The sequence below is a fragment of the Bubalus bubalis genome, chromosome 13 (assembly GCF_019923935.1).
Source record: "Bubalus bubalis isolate 160015118507 breed Murrah chromosome 13, NDDB_SH_1, whole genome shotgun sequence".
Taxonomy (NCBI): domain Eukaryota; kingdom Metazoa; phylum Chordata; class Mammalia; order Artiodactyla; family Bovidae; genus Bubalus; species Bubalus bubalis.
The window spans coordinates 40,946,381-40,964,238 of record NC_059169.1 but is presented as its reverse complement, the minus strand read 5'-3'; the positions used below and the strand labels follow the sequence as shown (position 1 = coordinate 40,964,238).

The 17,858-nt window shown below is 38.6% G+C and overlaps 1 protein-coding gene across 29 annotated transcripts in view; it reads right to left on the bottom strand.

Moving 5' to 3' along the window:
* The window catches only part of KLF12 (Kruppel like factor 12), a 534,319-nt gene that overhangs the window by 295,528 nt on the left and 220,933 nt on the right, over window positions 1-17,858 (bottom strand). For 3 of the 29 annotated variants that reach the window (XM_045162559.1, XM_044927255.2, XM_045162560.1), the window contains one exon: window positions 8,871-9,075. The exons of the other annotated variants lie outside the window; for them this stretch is intronic. The gene's annotated coding sequence lies outside the window, so the exon portion shown is untranslated. The remainder of the gene's footprint in view (window positions 1-8,870; window positions 9,076-17,858) is intronic. 29 annotated transcript variants of the gene reach the window in all.

The window sequence follows — 17,858 nt, the reverse complement described above, 5'->3', positions numbered from 1 at the left end:
TATAGAGTTCCATTCTAGTCATTTAGTATCCCAGCAATTTTTTTTTTTTTTTACACTATGTGCATATTAGACAAGAAAATTCAGGTTCAGAGAGATTAAGCAATCTGTCCAAGGTTACTAGTCTATATCTGAGACTCATATCTATTTCCTATTGCTAGCCTGGATAGAGATTCTTCACTACTGGGTACTTTGACATTGGCTTCAAAGCTGCATGAGCCTAGCAGTATCTCAGCCACTCTGGCTAATGACCTTTGGGCTATTAGATCAAAAGGCCGAGAACCAGGACTACAGTGGGAGGAGCAAGGCAAAGGCGGGCTGATCATGGACACACTGAAGGGAGATGATGTTAAGGTCATTCTGAAGTCCTTAGTGTGTGTGTGTGTGTGTGTGTGTGGTCAGTCACTCAGCGTGTCTGAAGATTTACCTTGTTCTAGAAGCAGCACCTCAAACCATTCATCAATGTGCCTCTAAAAAGCTACCCAACACTGTTTTCCACCATTCTGCTCAGGTTACACCTCAACCAAGTCAAATATGCTGGTCCTCCAAGCCTCTGTATATTCTATTCCATCTTTGTGCTCCATCACTAGTGGACAAATTCTTCATCTGCTATTACACCAGAATGTAAATTCCAGGATGACCATGACTTTGTCTTTTTGTTCATAAGAGTATGCCTATCCCCAGGTTTATATGTGTGTCTAACAGGAAGCTCGATGGTAAAAACCTGGTTGCCAATGCAGGAGATACAAGAGACGTGGGGTTCAATCCCTGTGTAAGGAAGATCCTCTGGAGTAAGAAATGGCAACCGACTCCAGTGTTCCTGCCTGGGAAATTTCATGGACAGAGGAGGCTGGTGGCCTAGAGTCCATGGGGCAGCAAAGAGTCGGACACGGCTGAGTGACTGAGCACACATGCATACAATACATAGTATGTGCTGAGTAAATAAATGTTTGTTGAAAAGAATAAATGTAAATAAATCTAAAATCATTTCATGCCCAGAGTTCATCTGACCCAGGTGATAACTGGTTGTTGAGAAACAGATGGGAAGAGGTACATGTGTGCTCAGTCATGTCCGACTCTTTGCAACCCCATGGGCTGCAGCCTGCCAGGCTCCTCTGTCCATGGAATTTTCCAGGCAAGAATACTGGAGTGGGTTGCCATTTCTTTCTCCAGATGGGAAGAAGAGCATAAGCAACGAAGGGCAATGAAATTCTCTTATTTGTGAAGAATAGTAAAGGATATTATGTGGCTGTAACATCATGTGGTTCACTGGAAAAGAAACTAGAGATAAGAGTAGATAAGTAACGTGGTGTTAACTGGCAAATGGTCTTATATGGTATGGTAATTCATTGAAAAGTGTTTTTTAGTGACTGCAATGTGCTAGTTGAAAGAGATCCAAGTGAATAAGAGAGAAAGACTCCCAGCCTTGAGAAAACTGAAGGTAAGTGAGGAAGAAATGTGTTTGGGCAACACACAACAGGTGGTGGGGCATCATGAAACAAAAGCATAATATGTTTAACGTTTGTGTTTGGAAAGCTAGCACTGGACTTGCTTTGGAAGATGGCTTACATACATAAGAATTTGATGCAAAGGAAGTAGCCACAGGCTACTGCAATAACTCAGGGGAGAGCTGGTAAGGTCTTGACCCAAGGCAGTGGCAGGGCGAATAAGGAGGAAGATTCTTTGAGAGAGAGAGTTTACAGGAAGAAGGAACAGCTTTGGATGACTGACAAGGAAGAGGAAGTATGGGGTGAGAATCAGCAGAAATGTTAAGAATGGCACTGGTTTTCTACATTGTACATGAAGCCTGAGGCAGTATGTCCAGTTGGAAAAGCCAAACATGCCATAGAGTCCTCCAACATCCTGTAAAGGACCTACTACACTCTGGGATACATGAATATTTGGGTATACTGTTTAATACATTTTTGCTTACTCAGGGATCTGTTATGCATTGAAGAAAATGTCTCACAAGCTGAGTATGTTTGAATATTATAATAGATACTAATAGAGTCAAATCTATTCAAACTTGGAAATACAGCTTTGGTTAAAGTAAGGGGAAAAAACTATATAAAGAAGTTATCTCATAAGCTTATATATTCAAGACAAGAAATAACTATGTCTTTACTTTCATTTTTTTCCTGGGATTTAGTGTTTTACAGACTTTCATGGTTATCAAAACTTAGAACAAAATAGGTATTTGCCAAAGTATGAATTTAAGAGTACTATATATCAACGTATTCATTGCCACTTTCCTTTATTAAAAGTCATTTGGACAGTAATGAAAAAAATGCAGAACACTGAACAGAATATGTAATGAAATAACATCACTGGTCCTCTGTGCCTAGGGACAATGAAGATTACTATCAAAAATTAAGTCATTTATTTTATGCAGGAAGCAAAGGAAATGACTATTAACCTGTATCTCCACCTTTCCTGACCTACAGTGATGTCAAATGGGTCCTTATCAAACTCAAAATGGATTATCTTATTAAAACATGAACTGTTGAGTGCATGTCTCTGGTATAGCCTGAAGAAACAGCACTGAAGAATTGGGAATATGCAAAAAAAAAAAAAAAAAATCTGAGGAAAAACAAAAATACAAGTTAACTTTTTTTTTCGTTAGAACTATTCTAATGAAATCAAAAAGAAACAATCAACCACAAGGGTCTCCATGTGGCCAGAAAACTACATAAACTTATAAACCAGACCTTATATTCACTCCTTATTTTATATGTTAAACATAATATTGGGTTAAGATTGTGTAACAAATATCTCACATTCCTTGAAAACCCTAGGCAAGATGTTGTTTCTTAAGTATGTTTGAAAAAAGTAAAGCTAAAACAAATGACCTTTACTGTTTATTTTATCTAAGAAGGATTGTCAAAGCATGTAAAAGCTCTATGTAGTGTTTGCCATGTTATTAAAAGGTGAAACAAAAGTAATTGCTTTTAAAGGATTATATCAAAAATACAATGGTGCAACCATGGCATCGCCTGGACAATCATATAAGACACATCACTGGAAGGTCCTTCCTCTCTCCCTCAAAACTCTAGGTCCAGGGAATGCAATGGAGAAAGACATCACTAGTTAGCTGCCAAAGGCAAAATGCATAGGCTCAACCCCAAACTTAATCTGTCAGCTTCCAGGTACATCCACCTCTAGCCATCATCTCTCTGGATTCTTCAAACAATGATTTTAGTTGTAATAATTAATGATGATATCAAATTCTGTACTAATTTGCCATTTTTACTGGTAATGCTCTTACACATCTACTTTCACTTTATCTAATTCCATCTCCAAGAATTCTGACTACTGCACCTTTCACTTTTTTAAAAAGCATTCTATCTTTCAGGTCTGCGCTTTTTTCCTGTACACTTTAAACAATTATACAGACGTGTAAGTTAGAATAGCAGACTGCCCAGAACATGGGCCCAGGAGCACATTTCCTGGGTTATGACATTCTCATGCTTTCAGTTTTCTTACCTGTAAAATACAGAGAACAGTCTACTTCACAGAGTTTAAGGATTCACTGAGATCATGTGTATCAGATACTTCAGCACAAAGTATTTTACCAGTTAATATTAAGGAATTTTATTAGTAGTAGTAGTTATACTATTTCCACCATTCTACTAAACTTTGCAGAGCCCTCATAGTTTTGTGTGTGCGATTTCTCTATATGAACTACTATATAACTAGAATGAAAATGGCAGATTTGATAAAAATACAATTAACAGGAGTTCATGAAAGATTGATCGACACAATATATATACATTTCTCAGGATGAACAGCAACAGTGAACTATTGTATCAGTTTTAAACTGTGAGGATGAACACCAATAACAGTCACACAGCTCACCTCAACACAGGCATCTCAATGAAGACGTTTAGTATTCTCCAACTGCTGGGCGCAACTAGCTCACACTAGTCTGAGCCCTTCCTAGCAATCAAGTGTTATTTGCTGCAGTGCTCAAAGCCTTTTCTTATGGTTCTCCTTCACATCATTACCCAGAAACACATTATTTTAAAGAAAGATATTTACAACTACAACATATTCTCTGTACAAGAACAAACCTATAGAGTACCCTGTAATTTGAGCTGTGGAAAACTTACTAAGTTATTTGAGGCAACCAGAACTACATAGGAAACACAAATCCAAGTGGCTGCAAGTTTAAAATCTGTGTTTCAAGGCAATATGAAGCCAGTGATATTAACACCTCCGTGCCATTACCCAGGCTGCTGTCATCTTGAATGCCCCTGCCCCACCTCTGCATGTGATTTTATCACTCATCTTTATGCCACATTAGAATTTCTATGAAGGCTATGAGAGAGAGAGAGAGAGAAAGAAAGAGAGAGAGAGAGAGAGAGAGTGTGTGTGTGTGTGTGTGTGTGTGTGTGTAGATAAATAAAATTTATGGTTACTGTCCCCATAAAACAGTACTTTTAAAGTTCTAAAATGCAACACAAGGAAAATCAGAAAAGAGACAAAGTTTACTCAACAGAACTCTGAAATATGCTTCTTATTAAGGAATTATGTAACTGCATAGCATTTGTTTAGGCCTTCCTACTTCCTCCAGCCTCTTAATAACCAGCCCCACAAAAACGGAAGCAGTACAATCTTGAACCTGTATAACACACTGTCCCCTTTATGGATCACAGCCTTGTCAAGGCGAAGGGGCTTGCATAATTCAATGAAGCTATGAGCCATGCCACGCAGGACCACCCAAGACGGACAGGTTCTGACAAAATGTGGTCCACTGGAGGAGCAAATGGCAACCCACTTTAGTATTCTTGCCTGAAAAACCCCATAGACAGTACAAAAAGGCAAAAAGAAATGAAACTGGAAGATGAGCTCCCCAGGTCAAAAGGTGTCCAATATCCAACTGGGGAAGAGTGAACTGCAATTACTAACAGCTCCAACAAGAATAAAGTGGCTGAGTCAAGGCTCAGTCATGTGCCTGGTGGTGAAAGTAAAGTCCGATGCTGTAAAGAATAATATTGCATAGGAACCTGGAATATTAGGTCCATGAATCAAGGTAAATTGGATGTAGTCAGGCAGTAGATGACAAGATTGAACATGGTCATCTTAGGAATCAGTGAATTAAAATGGACAGGAATGGGCAAACTGAATTCGATGACCATTACATCTACTACTGTGACCATTGTATCTACTTCTAAGGGCAAGAATCCTTTAGAAGAAATAGAGCAGCTCCGATAGCCAACAAAAGTGTCCAAAAGCATGAGCTTGCTTTATTTCCAAAGCAAATCATTCAACATCACAAGTCTATGTCCCAACCACTGATGCCAAAGAAGCTGAAGTTGATCAGTTTCTATGAAGAACTACACCACGTTCTAGAGCAAACAACAAAAATGTCCTTTTCATCATAGGGGATTGGAATGCAAAAGTATCAAAAGATACCGGCAGTAATAGACAAGTTTGGCCATGGAATACAAAATGAAACAGGGCAAAGGCTAACAGAGTTTTGTCAAGAAAACACGCTGGTCATAGCAAACATCCTTTTCCAACAACCCAAGAGATAACTCTACACATGGACATCATCAGATGGTCACAACCGAAATCAGATTATGTTCTTTGCTGCCAACGATGGAGAATCTCTATACAGACAGTAAAAACAAGACCTGGAGCTGTGACTCAGATCATGGGCTCCTTACTGCAAAATTCAGACCATAAATTGAAGAAAGTAGGGAAATTTACTAGGCCATACAGGTATGACCTAAATCAAATCCCTTATGTTTATACAGTGGAGATGATGAATAGATTCAAGGGATTAGACACGAGGGATCAGAATGCCTGAAGAACTAAGCACGGAGATTCGTAACATTGTACAGGAGGCAGTGACCAAAACCATCCCAAAGAAAAAAATGCAACATGCAAAAGTGGTTGTCTGAAGAGGCTTTACAAATAGCTGAGGAAAAAGTAAGCAAAAAGCAAGAGAGAAAGGGAAAGATATAGCCAAATGAATGCAGAGTTCCAGAGAATATCAAGGAGAGATTTAAAAGGTCCTCTGAAATGAACAATGCAAAGAAATAAAGTGTATACCTGTGGCGGATTCATTTTGATATTTGGCAAAACTAATACAATTATGTAAAGTTTAAAAATAAAATAAAATTTAAAAAAAAGAAGAAAAAAAAACATAAAAAAAAAGAAATAAAGGAAGAATAGAATAGGGAAGACTAGAAATCTCTTCAAGAAAACTGGATATCAAGAGAACATGTCATGCAAAAATGGGAACAGTAAAGGACAGAAACAGTAAGGACCTAAGAGATTAAGAAGAGGTGGCAAGAATACACAGAAGAACTATACAAAGGAGTCTAAACAACTCAGATAACCATGATGCTGTGGTTACTTATCTAGAGCCGGACATATTGGAGTGTGAAGTCAAGTGGTCCTTAAAAGCATTAATATGGAAAAAGCTAGTGGAGGTGACCCAATTCCAGCTGAGCTATTCAAATCCTAAAAGATGATGCAGTTAAAGTATTGCACTCAACATGCCGGTAAACTTGGAAAACTCAGCAGGGGCCACAGGACTGGAAAAGGTCAGTTTCCATTCCAGTATCAAAGAAGGCAATGCCAAAGAATGTTCAAACTACCGCACAACAGTGCTTATTTCACATGCTAGCAGGTTTAAGCTCAAAATCCTTCAAGCTAGGTTTCAACAGTATAAGAACTGAGAACTCTGATGTACAAACTGGATTTAGAAAAGTCAGAGGAACCAGAGATCAAACTGCCAACATCTGTTGGATCATGGAGAAAGCAAGCGAGATACAGAAAAAAACATCTATTTCTGCTACATTGATTATGTTAAAGCCTCTGACTGTGTAGATCACAACAAACTGTGGAAAATTCTTCAATAGATGGGAGTACCAGACCACCTTACCTGCCTCCTAAGAAACCTGTAAGCAGATCAAGAAGTAACAGAAGTGGCCATGGAACAATGGACTGGTTCAAAATGGGGAAAGGAGTATGTCAAGGCTGTATATTGTCACCCTGATTACTTAACTTGTTTTCAGAGTACATCATGCAAAATTATGGGAGGAAACACAAGCTGGGATCAAGATTGTTGGGAGAAAGACCAACAACCTCAGATATGCAGATGGTACCACTCTAAGGGTAGAAAGTAAAGAGGAACTAAAGAGCCTCTTGATAAAAGTAAAAGAGGAGAATGAAAAAGCTGCCTTGAAATTCAACATTCAAAAAACCAAGATTATGGCATCCGGTCCCATCATTTTAAATGGGGAAAAAGTGGATGTTGTGACAGATTTTATTTTCTTGGGCTCCAAAATCACTGCAGATGGTGACTGCAGCCAAGAAATTAAAAGATGCTTGCTCCTTGGAAGAAAAGCTATGAAAACCCTGATGGTGTATTAAAAAGCAGAGACATTACTTCTCCAACAAAGGTCTCTAATAGTCAAAGCCATGGTTTTTCCAGTAGTCACATATGGATGTGAGAGTTGCATCATAAAGAAGGCTGAGCACCGAAGAATGGATGCTTTCAAATTATGGTGCTAGAGTGGACTCTTGAGAGTCCCCTGGACAGCAAGGAGATCAAACCAGTCAATCGTAAAGGAAATCAACCCTGAATATTCACTGAAGAACTGATGCTGAAGCTCCAATACCACCTGATGCGAAGATTCGACTCATTGGAAAAGACTCTGATGCTGGGAAAGATTGAAGGCAAAAGGAGAACAGGGCAGCAGAGGATGAGATGATTAGATTGCATCACCAATTCAAAAGGCATGAATCTGAGCAAATTTGGGAGATAGTGGAGGACAGAGGGGCCTGACATGCTGCAGTCCATGGGGTTGCAAAGAGTTGGACACAACTCAATGACTGACCAACAACATACATAACACATTGTATCTAGGAAGTTTCTATTACCTTTCTTGCTATTTCATTGTAATTAAGTCTAAATTAAATGCTGCTCATAGCGAGAAGAAACGTGTTTTGTTAAGGAGGTCCATGGTTATAACTCAGGTATTCTTTGAGACCAGGTCTTTTCAACATCTGTACCAACGACATTTAGACCAACTGTTGTAGCAGTTGTCCTTTGCATTATAAGATATTCAGTAGCACCCCTGCCTTCTACCACTAGATCTCAGAATATCCCTTCACCCCAACAGTTGTTACAATAAAAAATGCTGTCAGAAATGGCCAAATGTCAAGGGAGAGGCAAAAGGGAAGGGCAGGTGAAGGCAGCTGCCCCATCTAAAAAGCACTATTTTACAATTAATGATATTGTGAACTCATTACAAAAGAACCTTAATTTTATGTTGGATTATATTACCCAGTAGCATAAATACAATCCCAGTAGTAATAGAAACTAATACCTGATTATAAAGACTATCTATAGTTGACTTTAAAATATACCTGATGAGAAATTAGAAACATTTTACAAGATGGTTTTATAATTTTGTTCTAATTCCTTCTCTTCTTTCTGCAAATCCAAATTTTCCCACGAAACAAGGGCAAAGATTCCAGGAAGGAGTTTCAAGAATTTGCTCATTAGTTCAAGCTATGGAAACTGAAAGAAACCTGTAAGGATATCAATATTAATATAACAAGTCAAGGGAGCTTTCTGGCCTCAATCTTAGATACGGCCAGTGAGAACCTACCAAATTAGTCTCAAAACCCTTCAATGTAAGAAACTGTAATTACCCAGATGAATATGCTGACTGAACTTTCAATAAGAAACTAGAAGATAGAGTTTTCATTCTAATTTGCTGGATGACAGATACTTGGCTTTTTTTTTTTTCACTGAAACCAGAACTAACCCTCCTATGAAGAACAAAGTATTTCACAATATGCATTGAAATATAAACCTGTCTGTATTTTCTCAATTTCATTAGGAATGTTACCTTTTAGATAACACAGAAGTCAATTCATCCTGGTTGAATTCAATACATCCTGGAAGGATTTAGTTTCATCTAGTTGTTGGGAAATTAGAAACATTTTATAAGATGGCTTTATCATTTTGTTCTCATTTCTTCTCTTCTTTCTTCATATCCAAATTTTCCCAGAAAACAAGGGCAAAGATTCCAGAACAAGTTTCATCTAGCTGTACTGGATCAAAGGAACAAATTTAAATCACCAAAAGCTATGTAAATTAAAAAGGAAACAATGTCCTTAATAAAGAAGAGGAAGAAAGGTGCCTTCTTAGGAAATAGGAAAAGCTGTAGTGGCTAGTAGGTTCCTAGAGCATCTTACTACTGATTCAGACTCATAGGAATAAAAGGACCTTTTTTAGAAGACAGGAGAACATGCTGGAAAGGCAAACTACAAATTCACTTCCATTAGGACACACACAGTCTACATCTATGGTGCCTGGGGAATCACTAGCTACATGCAGCTATAGAACAGCTGAAGCGTTGAGCCCAAATCTAGAGGTGCTTTATATATAAAACACACACTAGATGTGGAAGACTAAATATGAAAAGAAGAATGCAGAATATTTCATTAATTTCTAACTGATTGCTCAGTCGCTTCAGGATCAACTCTGCGATCACCATGGACTGTACCCCACCAGGCTCCTCTGTCCACGGGATTCTCCTAGCAAGAACGTTGGAGTGGGTTGCCATTTCCTCCTCCATTTAATTGATTAAAGATGTTGAAATGACATTTTGGTTATACTGGAATAAATAAAATGTATTATTAATTTTTTATGTTTTAATGTATGTACTAGAAAATTTAGAACTACACATGGAATGGATTTCATTCCATGCCTACTGGACAAAACCATTATGGGCCATCGCTTCAGCAGACCTCAACCTCTACTGAGATGATGACCTTCCCTCCAGCTTCCCCAGTCCTTGGAAACTGGGGTGGGGGCACGGTGGGGTAGAGAAAGGAGAAGTTTTGAATGTTACAAAATTGGCAGAGTGTCACTGGCCTTTAATGCCAGAGTACTAACATTCCTCAGAGAATCAGCCCCGTGAAATGAAGGATTCTCCGATCTACAGTTGTGTCTCCACTGACAAGGGGACAGGGAATACAATCAGCCAGCCAAATGGCAGCAATTGCTAATTGCTGGGACCCAATCTTGAATTTTCAGCTCTGACGTTTTTCACTTAAGACTCTCAGACACGACTGAGCGACTTCACTTTCACAGTCTTGAAATTTCAGCTCTGACGTTTTTCACTTAAGACGCTACTCCAACTGACTGGTCGACATCTTCAACTCCATGGTCAGGCCACGATTTACTAATCCACACCAAGTACAGTATCTCGGATCTCCATACCCCTTCCCCAAAAAAGAAAGGAAGACAGGAAGGATGGAAGAGAAAGGGAGGGAAAGAAGGAGGGAAAGAAGGATGGAAGGGGGAGGGAGGGGAAGGGAAAGATGGATGGAAGGGGGGAGGGAAGGAAAGACAGATGGAAGGGAGAAAGGAAGGAAGGGAAGAAACGGGAAAATCTCACTCTGTCCTCCAAGGAATGACCTCATCATCAACACTGTTTCTCAGACTAGAAACCTTCCTCTTCCTAATTCATATGAACTGTGTTACCAGAACCTTCAGCCATCACAGTCAGCCTCTACTCTCAGTTACCATTAGTCTTTGTCCCGTAAGTGACAGCCTTCCTGCCCCCTTCTTCTACTCTGCTGCCAGAGACATCTTGGGACAGAGGGGAAATATTCTAACTATGTCTAAGGCTCAACTAACAAACTTAACCAGTTCAGAAGGTAAGCCTCCCTGATCTTTGACGGTAGATAAAATCTAAGGTCACAAGGATACCTTAGAAAATTTGACTTCATTTTAAGTAAAAAGAATCAAGTAAGGAAAAATAATAAAGTATATTGATGACTTAAAAAAATTTAATTATTATATTTGGTTATATATTACATATGGTTACATTTTCTGTATGTGGCTATATATAAAACATGTATATGATTATGTGCTGTATGTATAATACAAATAATAAATTTACATAGTAATATAGTATATAGTTAGCATGTATGATCATTTAAATATAAAGAGATTTTAGGTGCACTGATTTCAGCACAATATCAGATAAGTGCTACCTTTAAAAACAAAAACATTTATGCTAGATTTTCGAAGGATAAAGTGTGGTAAAGGTTATCTTGCTCATAAGTACATGGTTTATTCCTAAAGATCAGACAATGATGACCCACAACCACCTTTTGAAGGCATAAAATTACTGGAACAACAGTTGCAAATATTGCAAAATGCAGGGGTTTTTTTTCCTTTCAACATTAATTTGAAAGCCTACTAAACTGAAAAAAGCTGGAGATACACAAATGGATGAGAAATATCAAGACCTACTGCATCCTGGTAAAAATAATGAAATTAACAGAAAATGCTATTCTAAGAAAAAGACTGAACAAACATATACTTAAGCATGTGTAACAATGTCCTGCTCGGGTGATTTGGCATGTGCACTCAGTCATGTCCAACTTTTTGCAACCCCATGGACAATAGCCCGTCAGGCTCCTCTGTCTATGGGATTTTCCAGGCAAGAATACTGGAGTGGGTTGCTATTCCTTCTCCAGGGGATGTTACCAACCCAGGGATCAAACCTGCATATCCTGTGTCTCCTGCACTGGCAGGTCGATTCTCTACCACTGAGCCACCTGGGAAGCCCACTTAAGGTGTTAACGAAACCAAAATCAATCTAAATGCCAAACAATAGGGAACTGATTAAATGGATTATGGGACATGCAAATCACTGAGTAATATTTATTCATTAAATTTATGATATGTAGTTTTTGTCTTAAAAGTAGATTGATCATAACTAAGCAAAAAAGAGAAATGAAAGAAGAATATGTTCCTGAACCTTTAAAAACAATGCTTTAACAGAGACAAAGAGAATGGTGGAGAAGAGGAGGAAAAAAAGAAAAGGAAGGGAGAGAGGGAGGAGAGGAAGGAAAGAGCTAAAAGGATCTACAATAAAAATTGGACTTGATAGAACATAGACTGATTTTTTTCACGTTTTGACAAATGCTCTCACTTTTACGAATTTCATATATTATCTGTATAATTAAAAGAAATAATTAGGTGTTTAAATTTTGAGTTGTAAAGAAGAGCCAAACACTTAAAAGAAAAAGACGAAATAAATTCGCTTTTATCCAGATTAACTTTCATAAAGTATGAAAAGATGACATCAATTCTCTAACAAGAAAAGTGGACAGGCACACAGAGTTGCATGTATATTCATGCTGCAGTTAAAATTTAACTACTACAAATCTAAGAGAGTAAACTTAAATGAACTGATTGTCTAAGTTATATTGTAATTGATTCATGGAATAGTTACACTGCTTCACATGGGGTATTAGCTGATATTTACAAATATTTTTATTATGTAAAGATCTATGATAAACTGGTATCTAATTTGAAAGTGCTATAATCTTTTATAAGTTCCAGTCATTTACACACACACACACACACACACACACACACACACAATGGGTACACTGTACTAGTATCTTGAGCTAAGAATTTAGAATTCTGAAAAAGGAAACCATGGGACAAATACTTTTGTTTTTTCCACTACATTGAGCAGTTGGTGAGTATATTTTAAAAGATTTCAGTCTTATGGGAAAAAAAAAAATCAGCCTTTTCTGTTCTTGTCTGAAAAAGCACTGAAGTAAAAAGATGTATACTTGTGAAGCTTTTAAACAAAACATTCTTAAATTAACCACAAAATACTATACTCTCTGTCCTCTGTGTAGATCTCCCACTTCACTGGGCTTTGAAATGTTAAGGCCACATTCTCTGATTACATAGCAATTTTGGAATTGTTATCTGAGAAAATTCCTAAAGAGTAATGAGGAAAAGTAATAAAACCCAGGTTCTCCAGATGCATTTTTGGAAGAACTAAAAATACCCTTGGGGACTTTCAGTTTCTAGTCCACCATATAAGAAGCTTAAAGTCATCAATCCATCATGACAACAAGTAAAAAGCTGAATAAACAGACATGACAACTGTTGTTAGATCCATCAGAGAAGTGAGGTCATAAGGCAAAGTGCTAGTCCAAAAACGGCAAAGAAAGACAAGAGGATGCAAATAGCCAGAGCAAAATCCCCTGAACCAAAACCTCTTTGGGAACCAGTGCTCAGGTAGACAGAGCTGAACTGTAACAGAAGAATTCCTGGAGGCTCAGGATGGACAAATTCAAGAATTATAGAATATTATAGAACGTCCCCAGACTTGTTGAATTTAATTTTCCAGGAATTGTACAGTGAATATTGGACGAAAATCCTCTAGTACTTCCATCACGAGGAGGATTTCTATCTGAAAGCTGTCACAACACTAAGTTCTTAACAAGACTTTCCCTTAGGAGGAACTCTCACCAAGGTCTAACCCATTGAGTCTTAGACACATCTAAAATACTTGCAGGGTGAAAGATACACAGTTTCAGCCATCCTGTCCCATGAAAGGGGATGGGAGGGATGCAAAAGCACTGGTGAGATACACAGTTGAGAGGTACATGCTTGCTAAAAAGATTCCGACCTGACCACAGGACTACGCCGTACCGATAACTAAGAGCCTATTAACTGTAGCTCATTTTATCTACTATCTCATGTCCACCTTTCAACAAATACTTATGAGCCATACTGGCAGGCAAGAAAAAAACAAACAAACAAACATAGTTTGAAAAGACTGAACATCAGAACCAGGGTCAGATGTGGCAAGATCACTGTAATAATCAAACCATAATTTCTTTTTTCTTTTTTTTTTCTATTAAAGGATAATTGCTTTACAGAATTTTGTTGTTTTCTGTCAAATCTCAACACAAAGCAGCCATAGAAGGAAAGAAAGAAAGTGAAGTTGCTCAGCTGTGTCCGACTCTTTGCGACCCCATGAGCTGTAGCCTACCAGGCTCCTCCATCCATGGGATTTTCCAGGCGCACTGGACTGGGTTGCTATTGACTTCTCCAGGGGATCTTCCCGACCCAGGGATCAAACCAGGTCTCCTGCATTGCAGACAGATGCTTTAACATCTGAGCCACCAGGGAAGCACTATAGGTATACATATATCCCCTCCCTTGTGAACCTCCCTCCCATCTCCCTCCCCATCCCACTCCTCTAGATTGATACAGAGCCAGTGTTTGAGTTTCCTGAGCCATACAGCAAATTCCCGTTGGCTATCTATTTTACATATGGTAATGTAAATTTCCATGTTAGTCTTTCCATACATCTCACCCTCTCCTCCCCTCTCCCCATGTCCATCAGTCTATTCTCTATGTCTGTTTCTCCATTGCTGCCCTGTTAAGTAAGTTCTTCCCTGGTAAAGTATCTGCCAACAAAGCGGAAGACACGGGTTTGATCCCTGGGTCAGGAGGATCCCCTGAAGAAGGAAATGGCAATCCATTCCAGTACTCCTCCTGGAAAATCTTATTGACGGAGGAGCCTGGTAGGTTACATTCCATGGGGTCGCAAAGAGTTGGACAGGACTGAGTGACTTCATTCAAACAAGTTCTTCAGTACCATTTTTCTAGACCCCATATATATTTGATAGAATACGATATTTATCTTTCTCTTTCTGACTCACATCACTTTGTATAATAGGTTCTAGGTTTATCCACCTGATCAGAACTGACTCAAATGTGTTCCCTTTTATGGTTGAGTAATATTCCATTATGTGTATGTTCCACAACTTCTTTATCTATTCATCTGTTGATCAATATCTGGGTTGCTTCTATGTTCTAGCTACTGTAAATAGTGCTGCAATGAACAATGGGATATATGTGTCTTTTCTCAATTTTGTCTTTTCAAAACTGTCTTTTTCAGTTTCCTCAGGGTATATGCCTAAGAGTGGGACTGCTGGGTCATATGGTGATTTTATTCCTAGTTTTTTAAGGAATCTCCATACCATCTTCCATAGTGGCTGTATCAATTTACATTCCCACCAACAGTGCAAGAGCATTCCCTTTTCTCCACACTCTCTCCAGCATTTATTGTTGTAGACATTTTTGATGATGGTCATTCTGACCAGTGTGAGGTGATATCTCATTATAGTTTCCATTTGCATTTCTCTAATAATGAGTAATGTTGTGCATCTTTTCATGTGTTTGTTAGCCATCTGTATGTCTTCTTTGGAGAACTGTCTGTTTAGGTCTTTTCCCACTTTTTGATTGGGTTGTTTGTTTTTCTGGCACCGAGTTGTATCAGTTGCTTGTATATTTTGGAAATTATCCTTTGTCAGTTGTTTCATTTGCTATTATTTTCTCCCATTCTGAGGCTTGTTTTTTCACCTTGCTTATAGTTTCCTTTGCTGTGCCAAAGCTTTTAGGTTTAATCAGGTCCTACTGTTCACTTGGCTTTTATTACCATAGCTCTATGAGGTGGGTCATAAAGGATCTTGCTTTGATTTATGTCATCGAGTGTTCTGCCTATGTTTTCCTCTATTATAGTTTCTGGTCTTACATTTAGGTCTTTAATCAATTTTGAGTTTATCTTTGTATATGGTGTTAGAAATTGTTCTAATTTCATTCTTTTACATGTAGCTGTCCAGTTTTCCCAGCACCATTTATTGAAGTGGCTATCTTTGCCCCATTGTATATTCTTGCCTCCTTTGTCAAAAATAAGGTAGCCATAGGCGCATGGGTTTATTTCTGGGCTTTCTATCTTGTTCCATTGGTCTATATTTCTGTTTTTGTGCCAGTACCATACTGTCTTGATGACTGTAGTTTTTTAGTATAATCTGAAGTTAGGAATGTTGATTGCTCCAGCTCCATCCTTCTTTCTTAAGACTGCTTTGGATATTTGGGGTCTTTTGTGTTTCCATGTGAACTGTGAAATTCTCTGTTCTCATTCTGTGAAAAATGCCATTGGTAATTTCACAGGGATCCCACTGAATCTGTAGTTTATATCATTTTCACAATATTGATTCTTCCTACCCAGGAACATGGAATCTCTTGCCATCTGCTTATGTCATCTTTGATTTCTTTCTTTAGTGTCTTGTAATTTTCTGTGTACAGTGCTTTTGTCTCCTTAGTTAAGTTTATTCCTAGATATTTAATTTGTTTTGTTGCATTGGTGAATGGGATTGATTTATAATTTCTCTTTCTGAATTTTCATTGTTATGGAAATGCAAGTGATTTCTGTGTATTGATTTTGTATCCTGCAACTTTGCTAAATTCACTGATTAGCTCTAGTAATTTTCTGATACAATCTTTAGGGTTTTCTATGTACAGTATCAAAGTAAAAATAATACCCAGCTGTGGATGTGACCAGTGATAGAAGTTGCTGTAAAGAGCAATATTGCATAGGAACCTGGAATGTTAGGTCCATGAATCAAGGCAAATTGGAAGTGGTCAAACAGGAGACAGCAAGAGTGAACATCAACATTCTAGAAATCAGTGAATTAAAATGGACTGCTGCTGCTGCTGCTAAGTCACTTCAGTCATGTCCGACTCTGTGTGACCCCATAGATGGCAGCCACCAGGCTCCCCCATCCCTGGGATTCTCCAGGCAAGAACACTGGAGTGGGTTGCCATTTCCTTCTCCAATGCAGGAAAGTGAAAAGTGAAAGTGAAATCGCTCAGTCATGTCCGACTCTTTGTGACCCCATGGACTGCAGCCTACCAGGCTCCTCCATCCATGGGATTTTCCAGGCAAGAGTACTGGAGTGGGGTGCCAATGCCTTCTCCAAAATGGACTGGAATGGGTGAATTTAACTCAGATGACCATTATATCTACTACTGTGGGCAGGAATCCCTTAGAAGAAATGGAGTAGCCATCAAATCAACAAAAGAGTCCTAAATGCAGTACTTGGATGCAATCTCAAAAACGACAGAATGATCTTTGTTCATTTCCAAGGCAAACCATTTAATATCATGGTAATTCAAGCCTATGCCCCAACCAGTAATGCTCAAGAAGGTGAAGTTAAACAGTTCTATGAAGACCTACAAGACCTTTTAGAACTAACACCTAAAAAAGATGTCCTTTTCATTATAAGGGACTGGAATGCAAAAGTAGGAAGTCAAGAGATACCTGGAGTAACAGGCAAATTTGGCCTTGGACTATGGAATGAAGCAGGGCAAAGGCTAATAGAGTTTTGCCAAGAGAACACACTGGTCATAGCAAACACTCTCTTCCAACAACAGAAGAGAAGACTCTACATATGGACATCACCAGATGGTAAACACCGAAATCAGACTGATTATATTCTTTGCAGCCAAAGATGGAGAAGCTATATACAGTCAACAAAAACAAGACCGGAAGCTGACTACGGCTCAGATCATGAACTCCTTATTGCCAAATTTAGACTTAAATTGAAGAAAGTAGGGAAAACCACTAGACCATTCAGGTATGACCTAAATCAAATCCCTTATGATTATACAGTGGAAGTGAGAAATAGATTTAAGGGCCTAGAACTGATAGACAGAGTGCCTGATGAACTATGGACGGAGGTTCGTGACATTGTACAGGAGACCGGGATCAAGACCATCCCCATGGAAAAGAAATGCAAAAAAGCAAAATGGCTGCCTGAGGAGGCCTTACAAATAGCTGTGAAAGAGAAGCGAAAAGCAAAGGAGAAAAGGAAAGATATAAGCATCTGAATGCAGAGTTCCAGAGAATAGCAAGGAGAGATGAGAAAGCCTTCCTCAGCAATCAATGCAGAGAAATAGAGGAAAACAACAGAATGGGAAGGACTAGAGATCTCTTCAAGAAAATCAGAGATACAAAAGGAACATTTCATGCAAAGATGGGCTCGATAAAGGACAGAAATGGTATGGACCTAACAGAAGCAGAAGATATTAAGAAGAGGTGGCAAGAATACACAGAAGAACTGTACAAAAAAGATCTTCACAATCCAGATAATGACGATGGTGTGATCACTCACTTAGAGCCAGACATCCTGGAATGTGAAGTCAAGTGGGCCTT